The sequence below is a fragment of the Lissotriton vulgaris genome, chromosome 2_1, assembly GCF_964263255.1.
Source record: "Lissotriton vulgaris chromosome 2_1, aLisVul1.2, whole genome shotgun sequence".
NCBI classification, from domain to species: Eukaryota; Metazoa; Chordata; class Amphibia; order Caudata; family Salamandridae; genus Lissotriton; species Lissotriton vulgaris.
The window spans coordinates 2,119,814,383-2,119,830,079 of NC_141687.1; positions in this window are offsets into that span (position 1 = coordinate 2,119,814,383).

Below are 15,697 nucleotides of genomic sequence, written 5' to 3' on the forward strand. Positions count from 1 at the left end.
GTAGCAATCCTGCACTACCATATTAAGTCCTCTTTAAGGAGCAAAAGGGAGTTAAAAACAAGTTTTAGGGACATCATACAAGTAATGTTTTAAATACAATTTATCCTACTGCCCTGTAAAAAGAGGTATTTGCTGAAATATGATACAAGAGGTATGGAAAACCTTCTGTTAACTATACTTTTCATTGATTTGGTGTACAAAAGTCAAAGTTCAATTAGCTGCTTTACCAGCAAGTAGTCCTTATGTTTATGAAGACACTTAGCAGCCAACTACGATGAGTGCTGGAATGCCTCCGGCTAGGTTCCAACAGGCTCAAGGAGACTGGACCGTAATCCCAATGTACAGCGATTCCTCCATTGGGATTATGGTGCTCTGTTTCCCACAGGCTTTCCATGCCGGGTTTTCTGACAGGGAAAAACCTGTTTCGGAAAGTGAGTCTGGGGGCCCCTTGCACGGCCCCCTTCTCTTTGCAGCCTCCAGTTGGGGGCCGAGGGGACACCTATGATATCCCCCGTTAATCCCTGCACTGCATAGCAGGCACTTTAAGGTGCTTGCCACGTGATGCAGGGATTAACAGAAACCCCCATTTCCCTGTGGGAGCTTGTGTTACGGCCCGTTTACGGTTTATGCAGTTGGGACAGCCGACTGGAGGTCAGTCGGTCCCGAGTCCGCAATGATGTCTGTTAGAGGCAACTCCAACCGACATCATAATTGGGCCCAAGGTTGTTATAGAACCACACTCTAGCCCATCAATGAAGGTCACAGGCAGTTGCATTCAAGTACATAATACTATCACAGATGTTTGCGACTCAAGGGGATACTTCGTATCAGAATGTTCAAAAACAGCACCTACATTCCTTGATCTTTCTCCTACCTTTGACACTGTCAACCACATAACAGTACCAGAAAGGCTGACATTTCCAGAAAGGCCCTGTCATGAATACTTTTTCTCCATCAGACGCCAAAGAAAATCCCTATTGGGTCTCTCGAGTTATCCGTGCTCCTAGTGTCCTGTGGTGGTCCCCAAGATTCTATATCTACGTATGACCCCTGCCACATTTACTTGAACAATATTAGATGAACTTCCCAAGGTATACAGATGGCATGCAAATTTACTACAACTACACACCAATTCAAATAATCCCCCAAACACAACATCGGGCTTGGTACATGTACTCCACTGAATGAAGGAAAGCTTGCTCTGCATAAAAACCGCTGTAATGTCAGAAACCGAGAATGTCACATTTCCTTTTGAATAACCCCTACAGTTGCGAACCCGTTCTGTGACTGCCCAAAAAACTAGGAATATGGTGATCATTTTTGACTCTGCTCTCTTGTTCAGTCTCAAACTTCGAGGGATTCCTAATTAGAAAACCCTTTCCGCTACCCCAAACCAACTGCACTTGTTATGGCATGTCTGGGCTCCTGCAACATCATCTACATTGGCCTCCTTACTGCAGACTCCAAAAGCTACAGAACCAGGCTGCCAATCCGTATTTAACCCTCCATGAACGCGACCATATCAAACCTACGCTGGAAGACTTCCATTGGCATCCAGCAGTAGCCTGATCAATTTCGAAGGTCGTTGCAGGGGTGCAAAGCCCGGAATTCCTTTAGAAACAAACTCAAAACGAAACCACAGCTCATCCGTCCACTAAATCCACCAAGGATCATTAGAACAGGAGGAAGTACAAGTATAAGTACTGGGACTGGTACTGTATCATTCATGCATCTAACTTTTGAGATCTAAAAATTAAACTCTTGAAAGCTGAACTACATGGACCCTCTCATAAAACATTGGCTGTGGCTGAAAAATATACCAGAATCCCTGATGAGCAGTGAATTGCTTTACATAGAAACCAGAAGATATGTAACAGACGAACCCATGTGAGCTGAGACCTGTACATAACACAGAGGGCAGACACCACACAAATAATGTATTTTTGGGGGCAGAGGTTAGAGGAACGAAGGGAGGGTATATTGTGGCGGCCATAGTAAGTTGGGGATGAGTTGGTCAGTGTATAATAAACACATGGTGAAAAGTTGAGTTTTGGATCCCTTGTGGTATGAGAAGGACCACTCACCAATTCAGCTATACTCAAACCATGACTTTCTCTCTGTCGGTCTCTGCATTGTTATCACGTTTAGCTCTCTGTAGTAGCCGAAAGGTAACACATAACCTTTCAAAGCTCATGATTAGATGTAGTAATCCTGGATAAATAGAGAAACCAGTCACCAGTGCAGGATACTGATGCTGGGTGAAAACTGGAAGATTAGGGTAAAGGTTTGTAAGGTAAAGCATGAAGATAAATCAACCGAGACAGTTTGGTTGTCCACAATAGACTAATATTGCCAGTTCTGACTGATGGGCTTTAGGTGTACAGGCAATTAACAAAACAGTACGTGCACAATAACACCATTCTACAAAACATTTGGGTGAACCCCATACATCATAAATGACTAGATATCCACAGCTGAACCCACAAGAGGGGGTTAACAACCCTTTACGAAGGGATGTCACAAAATGACTGCAAAGATAATCCTTGGGGTCCTGATCATCGGAGCCTCTCTTTTTGTAACTCACTAAATGGAATTTATTAGGGATTTATGAACATGAATTTTATAGCATCACAAACATTCATGTAGTTCTTAAAGACCGTATTTTGCGAATAGATCTGAATGTTCCTGGTTGAAGAAGAAGGTACATACAGTGTCTGCACTGCAGTACAAAGGTTTGTTTTACAGCTCCCAAGATTTTGTTTTTTTTTCGAATGCCATGTGCATAATTAGATATCTTTATTGTCTTATTTTCCTTGCACAGTTGACTAAAATGTAAAAGCAATGAATAAATCAAGCCTAATTAAAATGTGAAGCATTTCTTGTGATACATGCTAAGGCCTCGAGGTCTTTTAAATTAGATCAGTATGGAATGACATCACACATGAAAACCACATCTACTGACTTCTATGCAGGCGGGGGTTGTAGTTGGGGACAGAACATATCTTTGGAATTCATTTAGACTAAAACAGAACCACAAACCTTCATCTGCTAAAAAATAAAATAGGCCAAGAAATGTTGTACTTGACGCTCAGTGGACATGGGTCTACAAAAAATGGAGATTAGGTCACGCTTCAAATACAGCATATGACAAGTTACATGAATAGGATGTATTTCAGTCTATGTAACCAGAAAGCTATATATTGTAAAGCAGGTGTTCAGGAGAGGAAGCAATCTGATTTTGTCAGCAGGATAATCTTTTGATAGTGTATTTGATTTTTAAAGCCAGTCTGGCACGCCCCTAAATCTAAAGGAGCTGAATTAAGGAAAACACCAATGTTGAAGGGCAAAAGTTGGAATTAAATATGTTTCATATCAGAAGGGAGCATGCGGTTTAATTAAATTACGGCTAAATTATTATAAGTAATCATTGGTCAGACACTAGTTATCTCTAGGGTAACAATGATCATTTAAGTCACAGAAACATTTAGCTGTAGAATCCAGGTCTCGTCTCTTAGAGGATTGTAATTTAGAAGAACTGAAAATCCATTTCTTTAAGCATATTTGAAAGGGTGTTCATAGTATCTGTATGTTTCTACTGCTATCCTAAACAGTCATCTATTTTTTGCTTATGCTCTACGTGTGTTTTCGACATGATTGCTATCCGAAGTCTTTTTACATTTTTCATTCTTTTGCAATACCCCTCATTTATTAGTTTCCAAGCACATAAACTGTGTTTTAGTGTTGTTGACACATCCATTTTTATTTTATTGCATGGACTGATGTTGTGCAGAGAAAGCACTGGAGGGTAGTGAATTTCTTTGAAATTTAAACCGAAATTTATGTGATAGAGGTACAGATTACAGATTTGCGCCGAGGGCTTTACATACTCAGGGGTACACACAAATAATGTATTACATTTTAGAGAGGCGAGTAAAGGACTGGAGTAAAGTGGGCGGTGTTATAAGATTAAATTGGGAGGCTACTATAAAAGGTTTGGATGCAGTCAGTCAGCGCATGGGGGAACATGATGAAATGTGTGAGCTGTATTAGATAAATGTACTGATGTCTAAGGATGCTTGTTCCCTTGCCTGGTCCCAAATTTGCTCTTTGTATTTCAATCCTTTTCTAGGATGTGATGCATGTTGTGCGACAATGTATGTTTGTGAGGTAGCTTGCATTTTATACATTGGTTGCATAGTAGCTCAGACAGTAGAATTTGCACTTGAAGTGGTCTAGTAGGAGGACCAGAGAAGTAGTCTAATTGTGGGGTTATAATACTGAATTTATTTTCATTAGTCATAAATATAACCAAATACTACATACACTCAGCCCATCCATTCATGAGCATGATGATTCCATAAGGATATAGTTATCTTATAGAAAGACAGAGAAAACAGACCAGGAGGGGGAGTAACCATAATTCACACAGAACACAATAAACGAACTCCACTTGTATCTACAAACAGGCTGTCAATCGACTGTTAAAATCCAGTACTTAAACTCTTGCTTAATAAACACCACTGTAATAAAGCTACACACTGGAAATAGCAAAGCCTTTATGGAAGAACTGATTTACGTCTTTACTATCACGTGACAGCCGCCTACTGCTGGACTGCTTGGTGAATTGAACCCTCATTTGAATGACAAAAAGGATTTCTTGCTACAAGCCCTGTCATCCATCTTACAGTACAACTACCGGGTGCAACTACCAGCCCACATCCTAGTAGATTAATTCTGAACAAGGAAGGCCATCGCCTGACGGTTGATTGAATCTACCAAGCATAACATTGTCAGAGGTTATAAACCTTCTAAAAGTGCCACCACTCAAGCATGCTATTAAGCCTCCATTCGACCTAAGGATCTCCTAGTGAACCCCTATGCTTCATTTTTCACACTCAGAACCACTAGGGATAGCAGAGCTGGCCTTCTACCTAGTTAATATTTCTCCCACTCTAAACAAGCTTCTTGCCAGTGCTGTCAAGCCGGCATACAATAGAAGACCTTCTTACAAGAAGCAGGTTACACAGCTAATCGAGGCAAGAAATATCCAGCCCAGGCTGACCAGGATTATCACCCGTTAATTGTCTATACAGGGCAGAATATTGCTTATATGCAGGACCATCCTTTAGGGGCTTGCTTACTCCAACACTCTTTACGTCAGTATCCAGTCAGATCACATATCTCTGTAAGAACTGATCAGTTGGGACCATACCTGGGTTGAAATGAAGCGATCGGATCATGCCTTTACTAGCACCACTACAATGGCTACTGATGCCTACAGGTGTGCAGTTGAAAGTGAAACACTAGCTCATAAAGAATTGTAGCTTAAATAGGACTTGATGACACCATTCACCAGATGTATGCTCTCCCGCCTCTTACGTTTAGCCATACCATTTTTATGAGGACACAAAGGCTTAAAACAAATAGAAAGCTTGGTGGTATAGGGCTTCTTTATTCAGAAAGCTGTCAGATAAATGATTGCAGTTGCAGACTTAGCCACTATATGAGATCATCGGTACAATCATGCTCTTTAAATCAGTGCTCCTAAGTGACCTTGGCATATGCATGTAATGGTTTTACATGCAACCAGTATAACATACCACTTCTAGAATCCACCCACAGTTTATAAGGTAGAATAGACAAATCCCCCAAAAGAATGATGGATGTGGATGTCAATGGCTTGTAACAACAAGCCTGTCATCGGTATGGCCAGAGATAACCCTGTTCCACCAAATCCCAAGCACTAGCATAAGGATGGACCAGTCATTAAGCATATTAGCAGAACAGAACGTGATCTAACACATGCCCGTCCATATAGCAAAAAACCCACTGATATGAGAGAAACATTTGCTTTTTGGACAAGCCTTGACAGCACAGCATTGTAACTGCACGAGTTGTCAATTACAGTCATTCGTGACACCTCATTCTACACTGGTGCTACCATAAAGCCTTAGAACAAGCACTAACTCCAAGCCAACTACAAAATCTAAAGTGGACAACACATACCTACTTTGCAAAGGAAATCAAAAAACATTGGACCAGTGTTCACAATAAGCATTTGTTCAAAAGTGATGATAATTTCAGGTCTACACCCATTAAGCTAGCATGCCGCCCAATAATATCGCTGGTAACCATGAGGTGGATGAACCTTCAGCAAATTCATTAAACTTAAAAATGTCTGAAGAAAGGCAGGTAGACATGGGATGGACAGGCCCTCTCCAAGTGAGCACACTTATGGAAAGAGTGCTACTGAATGAAGACAAAATCAATAGTCCATACATTGACAGACCAAAGAGAGAATCTGAGAGAACCAAAAAGATAACATGCCATTAGAGGGAGACAGGATGGGAACAGCTTCAGATACCTCGCACGTCTCAGGCGTCTGCCACCTCACACCACACAGATATGCCATTTATTTAGAAGCAACCCAGTCAACACTGCGGCCACACAAGCATAAAAGGAGGATGTGGATCTGGAATGGTCACAGTGCAAGCCAAAACCTAGGCATAACAGCCTGAATGATTCAAGTAGGTTTAATATTGTTGTCATGTTCCAAACCCAGTCATACCTACTACAATAGTAGGTATGAATGCAGGAAGGTGGGTGTTCTACCTAATTTGAGTGGGGGAAAAAGTAGCATGCCAAATCTTGTCTACCACAACGAAAAAACAGGGAAGCTTTTAGAACATCCTAACCTCTATCCCAAACTCTTACTGGGATAGAGTAGGGAGGGAGAAAGTAGATCACGCATCTTGCTCCAGAAAACTGTTCACTTTGAGTCAAAACCCCTGAATAGGGCTTATGTCAGAGGGTGAGGTGGGAGAAGATTGGATCAGAAGATCTTGGTACCTGAAACTGAAACCATGGAAGGATTTTATACCCCTCTCACCTGATGGCAATACATGTTATTCTCAGTGTTGGAAGGAGTGGCTAAACAAAAGGGGCACAGAACCTGCTGTAGACATTCTGGAAACTACAGAAACGTCTATACTTGCCAATTTGAAGTGGGCTGAACTTCGAGGTCATGTTGTTAGGTAAGGAATCAGTGATCAAGAAAGAGACAGAACAAATTCTATGAGAAATCGGCTGTAAAAAGAGAAACCATATGAAATGGGGACACACTTTCATCGTGATTGGTGGAGGAGGTGCCAGACCCTTTAGTATCAATGCTTCTTGCCCGCAGCACGGGATGTGCTTTTTTCGAATTGGTGTTTTGTATCAATGGGGATAGCCGAAGGGCTATCAGACGTAGGTATTGCTGTATAATAAAAAAATGGTCAGAGTAGCAAAAGCAATTTTTGAAACCAAAATGATGAATGAGGCAGCATTCACAATACCACGTTAAAGAGTAGCAAAGAATATAATTCATTACAAATATAAATATGCAATTCAGTTATGGCAACGCAGTTGCTCTTTCATCTCAAATGCTTCCAATAATTCGAAACAAGGTGCTCAGGTGTGCGAAAAGGGAAAACTGACTGTTGTTGGTCAAAGTGAAACCGTGAGATGGGTGGACAAGGAAAAGGTAGTGTGACATATATCCATGACATTTTCATAAAGGTACTGATCCAGACTAACAAAGGTCAGTTGTTCCAAATGTATCACATAGCATTGCATAAACACTGTTACTAAATCACAGTTATCAAGGCTTGCGAGCTTTGTCGAATTTGGGCAGGACTTGAAAGCCCAGAGGGCTGTGATTTATGGAGGTGTGACCAGGCCCTTTAAAACCAATGCTTTTTGTCCGCAGTGTGGGATGTATTTTCATCCGAGTTGGAGCAGACTTCAAAGGACAGAGTGCTGTGAATTGTGGATACAGGGCCAGGCCATTTGATATCAATGCTTCTTGTCCGCAGGGTGATTCCAGAGACCCCGAACTTCAATTTGCTGTCAGATCCCAATTGGAAGATACACTTGAAAGATATTACAAGGCAGCTCCAATGCTAACCTATGGGAGAAATAGGCCTTACGGTAGTGAAAACGAAATAAGCAGTATTTGACTACTAGGGCATGCAAAACACAGCAGTACATGTCCAACCTTTTAAATACCCTGCACCCACCCTACTCATGGGGCCACCTTTGGCCAACCTTAGCAGTGCCTTACATGTATCAAAAGGGAAGATTTGGGCCTGGCAAGTGGTTGCGCTTGCCAGCTTGAAATGGCAGTTTAAAACTGCACACACAGACCTGGCAGGGGCAGGTCTGAAACATGTTTGCAAAGCTACTAATGTGGGTGGCACAATCAGTGCTGCAGGTCCACTGGCAGCATTTGATTTACAGGCCCTGGGCACACACAGTGCATTGTACTAGGGAATTACTAGTAAACCAAATATGCCAATCATGGAGAATCCAATTACCATTACATTTTACACAGGAAGCACTTGCACTCTAGCAGTGGTCACGAGTGGTAAAGTGCAGAGAGTCCTAAAACCAGCAAAAACAAAATGCAGCACACAGTCAAAAACAGGAGGTCAGAAGCAAAACAACAGTGGAAATCACACCAAAAGATGCCAGGTCTAGCACTGATAATTATCGGAGTTGATACATAATCAGACATGTCACTAGAGATTATTATGTGCTTGAACTGGTAGCCAGCATTAAGCCCTTTCAGGGGTGAAGTTGCTTGCTTACAAATACACAGAGCAATAATTCTAGTCTTCCTTTCTCCATTCTCCGAAGCTGGGGAATCTCCTTATTTTTGCTCAGGCATTTATTTCTTTATGGGATCATGCTCCTTTTGCATTTGATTTTGTAAACAGTGGGTCTCTTTTGCAGTAAATGAAAATGCAATTATGGTTCCCTGTGACAAAGGTTACCAGATTCCTCTATTTTCTCAAAGAAGATGTATTAATAAGTCAGCAACACAAAGCACCTTGACATCTTGCTGCCATGTGTTGAATGGCAGGGATAGAGCAGAAATGTACCATATTTACTAAGATATGATTCAATTTAATTTCAATTTAAAGATACAACTAATTTCTGCTTTTTTCCTGTGCTGCCGCAATGTGTGCTGCAAAGCACCAACACATGCATCCCAGCGCAATAGTACGAGCGTGCCTGCATTACAGACAAGATTGTTTTTGAGCAGAAAGGCACAATCCTTGGAGGTATATTCCTCTTTCTTCATGTGCACACATTTAAACAGGAAATAATGAAGAGAAATAAAGACATTTCTCCTTGTTACACCTCACTTGACAAGGTGTACCATTTTGATGCAATCCCACATTTACGGATTGCGGGATTGTGTCAAAATACTAAGATGGCTGTATTGGAACACCCATGCTCCCCTCATAAACTCCTTCTCACTGCAGCGATTTGTGCTGCCTTGCATTGCTCTGAATTGACTAGATCACGCAGAGCCACACAAGGTGGCTTTGCACGGCTCACTAAATCCTTAAGAACAAAAATGGTCATTCGCATTCCTAAGGTGCTTTTCTGTGAAGCACGGGTAATTAGGGCTGTTCTGAGCATGTTCTCATCAATAAAGCCGGAGTTCGTTTTCAGCTTGCATCCTTATTGAGTTCCTAAAGTGACTAAGCGGCGGCATTTTCACTGCTCTTGAAACATCTCCAAAGCCATTAGTTTTTTTGGAGGTGTTTCAAGTTGGTGGCTGACCAGCTTACAGTATCACAAATGCGCTGATGCTACCCTACTGCAACCTGAATGCGCCTGTTAAGCTGAGTGTGTTTACAGTGTTGTTCTTGGATCGTTCACTGCTTTTGACAAGGTTGACCAAGATCGTTTGTTTTCCTTGGAGCCTTAAATATTGATTTTCATTTGGCAATAGTCAAGATTACTTGAGTTTATATCTACTGTGTATCTTAATGGGTCCCTTGCTCACTTTGCCACTGGATTCATGCTGGCCTGGCTCATGAGGGCTGTTTGCCCGAAACCGGTCCCAGGATGCTTGTTTCCGGCCTAGAGAAGGCAGTTCAGGCTGGACTGTTCCCATGAGGCACAGGGTTAAGACTGATTTGCATATAGCTGTGTCTCAACTGGGGTGGCGAAGTGAGCTAAAGAACGATAATGGATTCAACCCTGATCTAATTAATTAATTATTTAATTAACCCAGATCTGTGACTGGGTGTGAGTGTCTGAAAAGTTTCAGCGTTCCATCCATCATCTCTTGTGTTTGCTTTGTTCGCCCTAAGTTGGCAGGATAAGCCCAGACGTGGGTCCCTTGCTCACTTTGCCACAGGATTCAAGCTAGCCTGGCTGATGAGGGCTGTTAGCCCGAAACCAGTCCCAGGATGCTTGTTTCCGGTCCAGGGAAGACATGGTTTCGCAGTTCAGGCTGGACTGTTCCCACGAGGCACAGGGTCAAGACTAATTTGCATATAGCTGTGTCTGAAGTGGGTAGCCCATTGCTTGTCAGTCCTAATGCTCTGCCGGCCAAGGACATATACTTACCCCAAATTTCTTAACAAAAATCTGCATGCTATATGTTTTGATATGGGGTAGGAAGAGTACTTGTTATATTAGTTTATGTTACTGTTTGTTTATGGAGCTCAACATTTGCCTCTTGGCCTTACCGGCTGTCTGGTGGTGGGGGGAGACTCAGATAGGGTGTTTGTCATCTTTCCGGGCAGTGGGGATTGTCAACAAAGAGGGTGCCTACCAGGTTCAGGATATGCAGTATAATGAGCTCTCTGTCGCTTGAAGATATTGAAGAATCACTACTCTTTACTTTCCCAACATTTTTTATTAGTTTCTTCGATAGATAAAAATTCAATTTCTAAATAATTCCAAGGAAACTGATAAACTTTTATATTACAGTGATACATAATGGAACGTACATATAAAAACAACTGTTCCTCATGCTCAACCAACCCCATCTAATAAATGCCTGTCAGCCTAGACTTAAAACATAATAGCTGGCGTGCAGTTTTTGAACAAACGATAACAACATTTGGCTTCAATAATTTCAACAAGTGGCAATTTCCGCTTATAGAAAACGTGCATACACACACTTCCCACTCAGCCTGTTAGTTTGGTAGTTAGTGCCTTTCGGACTCATCTTTTGCCTTTTGGGGTTAGTCTTCTTCTCCTGTGCCACTTGTGAGTCGCCCCACCTGGGGGCCAAGGGAGATAAAGGGGTGGGCACCTTGTTGTACAGCAATATATATTTTCAAAGTTTCCTACCTCGTGTTCACGCCAAGAAATTCTCATTGACCAAAAAAAACGTTTTCTACAAGATCTAGTTAAAGTTTTGAGCATCTATTAAACCGACTTGGAGAATTCTCCAATTAATTAATGCTGCATCCTGGGTATTGGGTTGTATTGAAATCGAATGGATTTCAAATTGTACTTTTATTTAACCAGTTGAATTTTCTTTTTTTCTTTTCTCCTGGCATATATGTACAAGAATACATATGAAGGAACCGAGCCTAATATAAATCTTATATCATTGGACAAATGGGAAATTTGCTTCAGACTTTGTTTACATTTTTAGTAAAAACCATTTGCCAGTAGTTACAGGAGTTTGTGTAGTGTGCAAAGGATCACAGAAAAACATCAGACAAAAGGCTTAATTCTATGCAGAGTGTATCCTGTAACTGCAATTATTGCTGAAAAAGAATTATTCTCAAACATTCAAGCACCTAACCGCAGCTTTTTTTGCATAATAGCTTCCCTTCTCTGCCTATTCGATGGTACTCAACAGTCAGGATCTCTTAAATAATTGTATTTCATTAATTCAATTCATCAAATATATGAATACAAAGTGCTTTTACTGTCACTGAAATAGTTTCCCTGTACAGTTGTTTGCCTAATCCCACATTTCCTGATTCGATTTCTGAAAACCTGTTCCGCAAGTTCTGTGGTATTTCTAAAACCATTTTTATGGTTTCCCTGTTCAAATTTTCAAACTGAATGAGTGCTCAGGTTCTTTTAATCTTACATGTGTGTAACGAGTTGGCAAAGGGAGCCTTTGAAGTAACAAGAGCTGCATTCTCCTCGCTAGTGTGTAGGGCTTTGGGTTAAACGTAAATTTTTTGTTTCTTTTTTAGGTCTCGGCCTGCGTAGGCTGCGCTTGCGCAGTCTCGCTGGGCAAGAAATTATGTCTTAGAGTAGGGAGGTAAAGGAGCCACCTCTTCTCCATTGGCTGGCTTCCTAAACGGCAGCCAGTCATTGGAGAAGAGCTCTGTCCGTCCCTTTAAGCCCCGTCCGTTTCGGATTGAGGGGTGTGTTTTTTGCTGTTTTCTCTCAACAAAAAACACGCCCCCCCCAGTCTGAAAAGGACGGAGCGTACATCATCTGCATCAGCCCCGGGGCCCCTGATACCACCGAAGAGGCCGCACTGGGATTGGGCCACCGGGTGGGGGGTTTGCCTGAGGAGCCGCGCAGTCATTGGCTGGCTGTGGAGGCTCGTCCCGTGAGGCCGTGCTGTGATTGGCCCAGCCGTGAGGGCGTGTCTCTGTTTCTTTTCTGTCGCCAAGAAGACAGCACAATCCTTAGGAACTCTGTGCAGGCACTGACGTGTAAGCTAAATAATGCTATAGGTCTTTTGTTGTATATATAAAAAAAAACGTTTACCATTATCCTGTGATCGTGATTATTTCACAGGACATGATAAAACAATAGCTTAGAATCAGACCTGTCGTCTGTTCCCATGAATCTGCAATAGAAGACATTGGCTACTTTTTTCCCCACGGAATTTGAGTATCATTTATTCTTAGCGCCTCTTGTTTCTTTTTCACTAGAGGTGTTCATATGTTTTCTGCAAAGCAAAAGGGTCTTATACATTCAAAATTTCAGAATTGGCATATTCTGTCCTCAGGGTTGAAATCGCGTCTGCGAGCGAGAGAATGTACCCCGAGAGTGACTCTAATTCCTAAACCTGCCTCGAGAAGGCAAAGTGCCATGACCCGGGAAAGAACTGCAGAGTTCACAATTTGAATCAATCACATGAAAGTGAAGCGCGTCGCCTCAAAGAATGTTAATCTGCCTCCCAGATAATCAGTCTGGTTAATTTGCATAACATATGTAGAGTATATTTATCATTGCGGTGGCTACAGTAAAGAGAACGCGCGAGTATCATCCGTCAAGTAGCACAAAAGCCAAAACCGCTGCATTGTCAAACATCACGTGACCGCCTCTCATCACAAGGGCTTGTCTTTACGGTGTTTGCACCGGTGCGTTTTTCATTTCTGTTTTTTTCAGTGCGCTTTTACAAACCGGGGTCGTCTTGAAATGTAAAGGGCTGGTCGAAGCCAAAAAAACATACCATAAATCATTAATGGGAAATGGGGCTTGTGGTCTGGCGCTGCGTTTCCATCACTGGGTGGGAACCGGCAGGGAAAAAACACTTGAGTTTATGAAGCGTCTCCTGTTGCACTTGAAGTAATTGCTTTATGTTTTCTTTGCTTCACGTGACTGATCGCGTCCATCTTTAATACTTCACGCTAGAAACAGAGGGAATAAAGCGGAACTACCCCCTTTTTGATCATGTCGGGTATTTTCTGCATTAACACAACTAAATTGCTCAGGTGATAAATCGAGCGACAATGTTTGACCTTGCCTGGGCAGGCCTACATACTGTTTATGTGACCCAATGGACTGACGGGAAGGGGTGCCAACAGTCGCTCACTTAAACAAGTGCCCTTACTAGGATAATGTTGCAAGCGCCCAGTATACGTTTTTGGGAGATTAGGAGTTGTACAGGTGTCCGCCATCTTAGATTAGGCAGCCGCCTCCTCCATCCTCCTGGAACCACAGGTATTCTCTCTCCGGGGTCCTCCTGCAGCCGCTGCCTACCGCGCTATGAAACGACTCACACTGCTGGGCCCGTTTCTGTTCTCGCTGTCCTTTGTTAAACACCAGCCTACTGAAAACAGCGTAAGCAACGGGAGAAAGCTGAACACTGAATGCAACCACCCAATATTATTATAGGCTAGTGCTGCGCTGCCCGGATGATTGCCCTGGAAGCTGTGTGCTGGACGAGCGCCTGGGTTGCATGGCCGTGTCTGGCTGACGTGGATATCTGCGGAAAACGGCAATGAGCTAGATGGGCATGTGCTGGGTCAAATGCGGGAGCGAGATAATGTGGCCTGTGTGACAACGCCATCTCAGCACTAGTATACAAAGTGAAGGAAGATCTGCATCATGTGCGGGTGGAGGTATCCTGCCCCCAGAGGCTGGGACCCCGGCTACCTGGGACGCCGAGAGATAGCGGCGAAGGAGCCAAAAGCGAGATCGAATGAAGTGGTGACTCCTGGCCCCCTCCACACGCAGTGAGTATTAGCTACTGCGTTCCCCTATAACCTGTGTGTGTGGCTGTGTGTGTGTGTGTAGCTCTGTGTGTGTGTGGCTGTGTGTGTGTGTGTGTGTGTGGCTGTGTGTTTGTGGCTCTGTGTGTGTGTGTGTGTGGCCCTGTGTGTGTGTGTGGCTCTGTGTGTGGCTCTGTGTGTGGCTCTCTGTTCCCTCGTTGTGATTCTGCCCTCTGTTCCCTCGTTGTGATTCTGCCCTCTGTTCCCTCATTGCGATTGTTTTTCTGCCCTCTGTTCCCTCGTTGTGATTGTTTTTCTGCCCTCTGTTCCCTGTGTGTGGCTCTCTGTGTGTGTGTGGCTCTGTGTGTGTGTGTGGCTGTGTGTGTGTGTGGCTCTGTGTGTGTGTGTGTGGCTCTTTGTGTGGTTCTCTGTTCCCTCATTGTGATTCTGCCCTCTGTTCCCTCGTGTGATTCTGCCCTCTGTTCCTTCGTTGTGATTCTGCCCTCTGTTCCCTCGTTGTGATTATTTTTCTGCCCTCTGTTCCCTCGTTGTGATTGTTTTGCTGCCCTCTGTTCCCTGTGTGTGGCTCTCTGTGTGTGTGTGGCTCTGTGTGTGTGTGTGGCTGTATGTGGCTCTGTGTGTGTGTGTGGCTCTGTGTGTGTGTGTGTGTGTGTGGCTCTGTGTGTGTGTTTGGCTCTGTGTGTGTGTGGTTGTGTGTGTGTGTGTGTGGCTGTGTGTGTGTGTGTGGCTGTGTGTGTGTGTGTCTGTGTGTGTGTGGCTGTGTGTATGTGTGTGGCTGTGTGTGTGGGTGCAAATGCAATAGGTCTCGCATTTGCGAGTGATTAAGCTATTGGCATTGTAAATGACAATGCCATTTATTTATAAAACAAAAACTTAAATAAAAATAATGTCATGAGCAATGCCAATAGCTCTAACTTTAACGATGCAGAGACCATTGCATTGTAAATGCTTGTTTATTTAAGCTGCTGCTAACTTTCTCTCACACAGCCACTTTATAAACAAATGTGTTCAATATTTAACCATGTCTATGTCACTAACCACACTTATTCCATCAAGTGATTTTTATCCGTTATGGAATATTAGAATATCTGATATTATTAATATTATAATTTAATTGAAGGTTAATTTATTGAATAGCCTTTTTAACAAAAATTGCGATCACAATGTCGAAATATTTAGATTACTTTGCAATATTTACATATTTGCCTAAAGCGGGTTACGTGCACAGATGAAATAAGAAAACAGAGGGCAGATCGATGTACCCTAGGGCATTCAGGTGACAGTAGGTGGATTTCAGCCCTGATTTGAACAGTAGGAGAGGTGTAATGGTCCCTTTGCCACTGGGCAGAGTATTCAGTGATTGTATTAATTTCCAAAGGATTACACTGCAGAAATCCCACCCTGCGACTTGTTCGTGATATACAGATTGCTGCCGTCAGCTCTCAATCTGTCTAGTTGCCTTACCAAAG